We start from the raw sequence: 6,000 nt of genomic DNA on the forward strand, positions 1-6,000 counted from the left end.
CGCGCACGACCCACGTGGAGTTCCAGGTCTCCGGTAGCCTCTGGAACTGCCGATCTGCGGCCAACAAGGCAGAGTTCATCTCAGCCTATGCCTCCCTCCAGTCCCTCAACTTCTTGGCACTGACGGAAACATGGATCACCACAGATAACACTGCTACTCCCACTGCTCTCTCTTCGTCCGCCCACGTGTTCTCGCACACCCCGAGAGCTTCTGGTCAGCGGGGTGGTGGCACCGGGATCCTCATCTCTCCCAAGTGGTCATTCTCTCTTTCTGCCCTTACCCATCTGTCTATCGCCTCCTTTGAATTCCATGCTATCACAGTTACCAGCCCTTTCAAGCTTAACATCCTTATCATTTATCGCCCTCCAGGTTCCCTCGGAGAGTTCATCAATGAGCTTGATGCCTTAATAAGCTCCTTTCCTGAGGACGGCTCACCTCTCACAGTTCTGGGCGACTTTAACCTCCCCACGTCTACCTTTGACTCATTCCTCTCTGCCTCCTTCTTTCCACTCCTCTCCTCTTTTGACCTCACCCTCTCACCTTCCCCCCCTACTCACAAGGCAGGCAATACGCTCAACCTCATCTTTACTAGATGCTGTTCTTCCACTAACCTCATTGCAACTCCCCTTAAAGTTTCCGACCACTACCTTGTATCCTTTTCCCTCTCGCTCTCATCCAACACTTCCCACACTGCCCCTACTCGGATGGTATCGCGCCGTCCCAACCTTCGCTCTCTCTCCCCCGCTACTCTCTCCTCTTCCATCCTATCATCTCTTCCCTCTGCTTAAACCTTCTCCAACCTATCTCCTGATTCTGCCTCCTCAACCCTCCTCTCCTCCCTTTCTGCATCCTTTGACTCTCTATGCCCCCTATCCTCCAGGCCGGCTCGGTCCTCCCCTCCCGCTCCGTGGCTCGACGACTCATTGCGAGCTCACAGAACAGGGCTCCGGGCAGCCGAGCGGAAATGAAGGAAAACTCGCCTCCCTGCGGACCTGGCATCCTTTCACTCCCTCCTCTCTACATTTTCTTCTTCTGTCTCTGCTGCTAAAGCCACTTTCTACCACTCTAAATTCCAAGCATCTGCCTCTAACCCTAGGAAGCTCTTTGCCACCATCTCCTCCCTCCTGAATCCCCCCCACCTCCTCCCTCTCTGCAGATGACTTCGTCAACCATTTTGAAAAGAAGGTCGACGACATCCGATCCTCGTTTGCTAAGTCAAATGACACCGCTGGTTCTGCTCACACTGCCCTACCCTGTGCTCTGACCTCTTTCTCCCCTCTCTCTCCAGATGAAATCTCGCGTCTTGTGACGGCCGGCCGCCCAACAACCTGCCCGCTTGACCCCATCCCCTCCTCTCTTCTCCAGACCATTTCCGGAGACCTTCTCCCTTACCTCACCTCGCTCATCAACTCATCCCTGACCGCTGGCTACGTCCCTTCCGTCTTCAAGAGAGCGAGAGTTGCACCCCTTCTGAAAAAACCTACACTCGATCCCTCCAACGTCAACAACTACAGACCAGTATCCCTTCTTTCTTTTCTCTCCAAAACTCTTGAACGTGCCGTCCTTGGCCAGCTCTCCCGCTATCTCTCTCTGAATGACCTTCTTGATCCAAATCAGTCAGGTTTCAAGACTAGTCATTCAACTGAGACTGCTCTTCTCTGTATCACGGAGGCGCTCCGCACTGCTAAAGCTAACTCTCTCTCCTCTGCTCTCATCCTTCTAGACCTATCGGCTGCCTTCGATACTGTGAACCATCAGATCCTCCTCTCCACCCTCTCCGAGTTGGGCATCTCCGGCGCGGCCCACGCTTGGATTGCATCCTACCTGACAGGTCGCTCCTACCAGGTGGCGTGGCGAGAATCTGTCTCCTCACCACGCGCTCTCACCACTGGTGTCCCCCAGGGCTCTGTTCTAGGCCCTCTCCTATTCTCGCTATACACCAAGTCACTTGGCTCTGTCATAACCTCACATGGTCTCTCCTATCATTGTTATGCAGACGACACACAATTAATCTTCTCCTTTCCCCCTTCTGATGACCAGGTGGCGAATCGCATCTCTGCATGTCTGGCAGACATATCAGTGTGGATGACGGATCACCACCTCAAGCTGAACCTCGGCAAGACGGAGCTGCTCTTCCTCCCGGGGAAGGACTGCCCGTTCCATGATCTCGCCATCACAGTTGACAACTCCATTGTGTCCTCCTCCCAGAGCGCTAAGAACCTTGGCGTGATCCTGGACAACACCCTGTCGTTCTCAACTAACATAAAGGCGGTGGCCCGTTCCTGTAGGTTCATGCTCTACAACATCCGCAGAGTACGACCCTCCTCACACAGGAAGCGGCGCAGGTCCTAATCCAGGCACTTGTCATCTCCCGTCTGGATTACTGCAACTCGCTGTTGGCTGGGCTCCCTGCCTGTGCCATTAAACCCCTACAACTCATCCAGAACGCCGCAGCCCGTCTGGTGTTCAACCTTCCCAAGTTCTCTCACGTCACCCCGCTCCTCCGCTCTATCTCCACTGGCTTCCAGTTGAAGCTCGCATCCGCTACAAGACCATGGTGCTTGCCTACGGAGCTGTGAGGGGAACGGCACCTCAGTACCTCCAGGCTCTGATCAGGCCCTACACCCAAACAAGGGCACTGCGTTCATCCACCTCTGGCCTGCTCGCCTCCCTACCACTGAGGAAGTACAGTTCCCGCTCAGCCCAGTCAAAACTGTTCGCTGCTCTGGCCCCCCAATGGTGGAACAAACTCCCTCACGACGCCAGGACAGCGGAGTCAATCACCACCTTCCGGAGACACCTGAAACCCCACCTCTTTAAGGAATACCTAGGATAGGATAAAGTAATCCTTCTACCCCCCGCCCCCTTAAAAGATTTAGATGCACTATTGTAAAGTGGCTGTTCCACTGGATGTCATAAGGTGAATGCACCAATTTGTAAGTGGCTCTGGATAAGAGCGTCTGCTAAATGACTTAAATGTAAATGTAAATGTAAATCACAAGTGAACCAGGACCAATCCTTGCCTACTACGACCCCAACAAAGAGCTCAGACTCCAAGTAAATGCGTCGAAGTATGGACTAGGTGTAGTGCTACTGCAAGAAGGAAAACCCATCGGCTATGCTCCAGTTCTCTCACAGACTGTGAAATCAACTACGCTCAAATTGAAAAGGAGCTCTACGCCATTCTGTTCGGATGTAAATGTTCCCATCCGTACATATATGGACGACAAGTCATTGTGGAATCCGACCACAAGCCCCTTGAGTCAATCATGAGGAAACCATTAGCCGCAGCCTCGCCAAGGCTACAGAGAATTATCCTTCAACTAAAAAAATACGACTTCACATTCACTCACCGTCCAGGCAAAGACTTCCCAGTCGCAGACACACTCTCCAGGAAGTCTCTTACCTATAAGGACAGCAGCCTCAGTGAAGGCATGGACATGCAAGTGCACACTGTGTACAGCAACTTACCAGTTAGTGACACAAAACTGAAGGAGATCCAAGCAGAAACAGAAAAAGACTCACAACTCACACAGCTGAGGAAAGTCATACAGGATGGATGGATGGCCTCAGCAGAGGAGAAAATGCCCTCAGAGCGTCTCAGAATTCTGGAACCATCGTGATGAACTATCACAGATCAACAGAATAATTTTCAAAGGAGAGAAAATCATTATTCCTACCAGTCTCAGAGAAGAGATTTTGACAAAGATCCATGCTGGACACATGGGCATGGAAAAGTGCAAACAGGGACATTTTGTTTTGGCCCGGAATGTGCAAACAAATAGAGAACATTGTTGGTAAATGCGCCATCTGTCTTGAACGGTGCCCCTCAAACACCAAAGAGCCAATGTTACCTCACTGTATTCTAGACGGACCCTGGCCGGTAGTGGCAACCGATTTGTTCACCTGACACAAGGAGGACTACATCGTAACAGTGGACTACTACAGCAGATACTTCGAACTCGACAAGCTTCACAGCACAACATCTGCAGCTGTGATACACAAGTTGAAAGCAGCCTTTGCCAGGCATGGCATTGTATAGACTTTAATATCTGACAATGGGCCCTGTTACAAATCAAACTCCCATGCTTCACAAAAGCATGGGAGTTTACACATGTCACCACAAGCCCACATTACCCTCAAAGTAATGGCCTTGCTGAAAAATCTGTGCAGATTGTTAAATTACTCATGGACAAAGCAAAAGCAGAAAAGAGAGACCCCTACCTCAGTCTCCTTGAATACCGCACAACTCCAGTTGACAACTTCAAATCACCAGCCCAGCTGTTGATGAGCCATAGGCTTCGCTGAAGCCTTCCCAGAACCAACCAGCAGCTGCAACCTGAGGTCGTCAGGAAATGCATGAAACGCATGAAAAACGTGCACAGAGACAACAACAACAAAAGCGATACTATGACAGGTCAGCTGCCACCACTGATTGACGGAGAGTCAGTTAGAATCCAGGAGCATGGCCTCTGAAAGCCAGCAGTCGTCATCCAGCCAGCTGACACTGAACATTCATATCACGTCCGCACCGCAGAAGGAGCGGTGTACCGCCGCAATCGTCATCACCGACTGTAACACAAAAGAACAACACACTGATGAGATGAACTGTTCCCCTGAAAGAGAACGTGATGGACTAAACACACACACAGCACAACATACACCATACTTACCTGCAACACCACAACAGCTGTTGAATGACACAGAAGCATGCTCAGCATCATATCGCACAAGGTCAGGAAGAGAGGTCAAGCCCAGAGCTGTCCTAGACTTGTGAAATGTCAAAGGGTGTATGCGGATCGCTGCCCTAAAAAAGTTCCAGACTGTAAACTTGTTATTGAAAGTTCACTTGAAATGCTTTGGTATTGTATTTGTTTGAAAGGTTAAGATGTCATTTCTACGGTGAAAGCTGAGTTGCTGAGAATCTCTTGTTCGAAAAGTAACAGTATGTTGGATCATTGTTCAGAGTCTATGTTGATTCAGTTGGTGTAGTAAGCAATATACATGGTTACTTACCTTGAGTTCAAACTGCAGAGCATGTTTTCAAAAGAAACGCTTAGAATATGTAAACATTTGTTTTGTTTTAAAAGAAGGGGGATGTAATATTCATACATGTAAACATACTGAATTATAATTGGATGCATTTTACCGCCGTATCATACTGTGCTATGATTGGTTAACACCACTGTTAGTATAATTTAATTATGCCGACGTGCTTTCATCAATTGAAAGCCCTTCAACTATTTTATGAGAATTTGTAAGATTTCTTGTTTGCATAAAATAGACGCAGACCAGTCTTTAAACAATAGGTAATAGAATTTATTCTCGGAGCGCGCTACCACTCAAACACATGCATCAGTTTAAATACAGATCATGACGTCATTTCACTGCCTTAACCGAACCCCCTCCTCTCGACAGGACAAAGTAAGGTGAAAAGTTCATTCTAACTTACTAACACACTCCCAGATAACTTTTGACCCCCCCCTCAACATTATAGATCACCACTGAACTGACAGTTTTAATTAACAGAAACCCTAGGAATGCCCTCACTGCCTTATCTAAAAACCCCAGAGCTAAGTTTCAGGTTGGGTCAACCATAGGCTAACGACCTTATGTGTTTACACAGTCCACAACCCATTTGTTCCTGTCCATTTGGAATGGTGTTCATTTTATTACTCTTAATACTCATTTTATTACTCTTTGTCCTGTCACACAATTTCTTCTTATGAACTCATATTGTCTATTAAACATACAGAGTATAAGTTTACCTAGATACAATTCTATTTAAAATGGGGATATTGTTTATTCATTTATCCATAATAAATCCATAATAAATTCAACAACCACACAGATGGTTAGGTCATGGTCAGTTGATCATGGTTGGAGATACGTGAACTTGCAAGTTGTAGCTACGTAATAAAGAGCTACGTTAAGAAATATCCTATAGTACTGCATTTGATTATTTTGTACAAAGCGTGCTAAACAAGACAATGCATTCAC

Source organism: Oncorhynchus gorbuscha, linkage group LG01 (genome assembly GCF_021184085.1).
Source record: "Oncorhynchus gorbuscha isolate QuinsamMale2020 ecotype Even-year linkage group LG01, OgorEven_v1.0, whole genome shotgun sequence".
Taxonomy (NCBI): domain Eukaryota; kingdom Metazoa; phylum Chordata; class Actinopteri; order Salmoniformes; family Salmonidae; genus Oncorhynchus; species Oncorhynchus gorbuscha.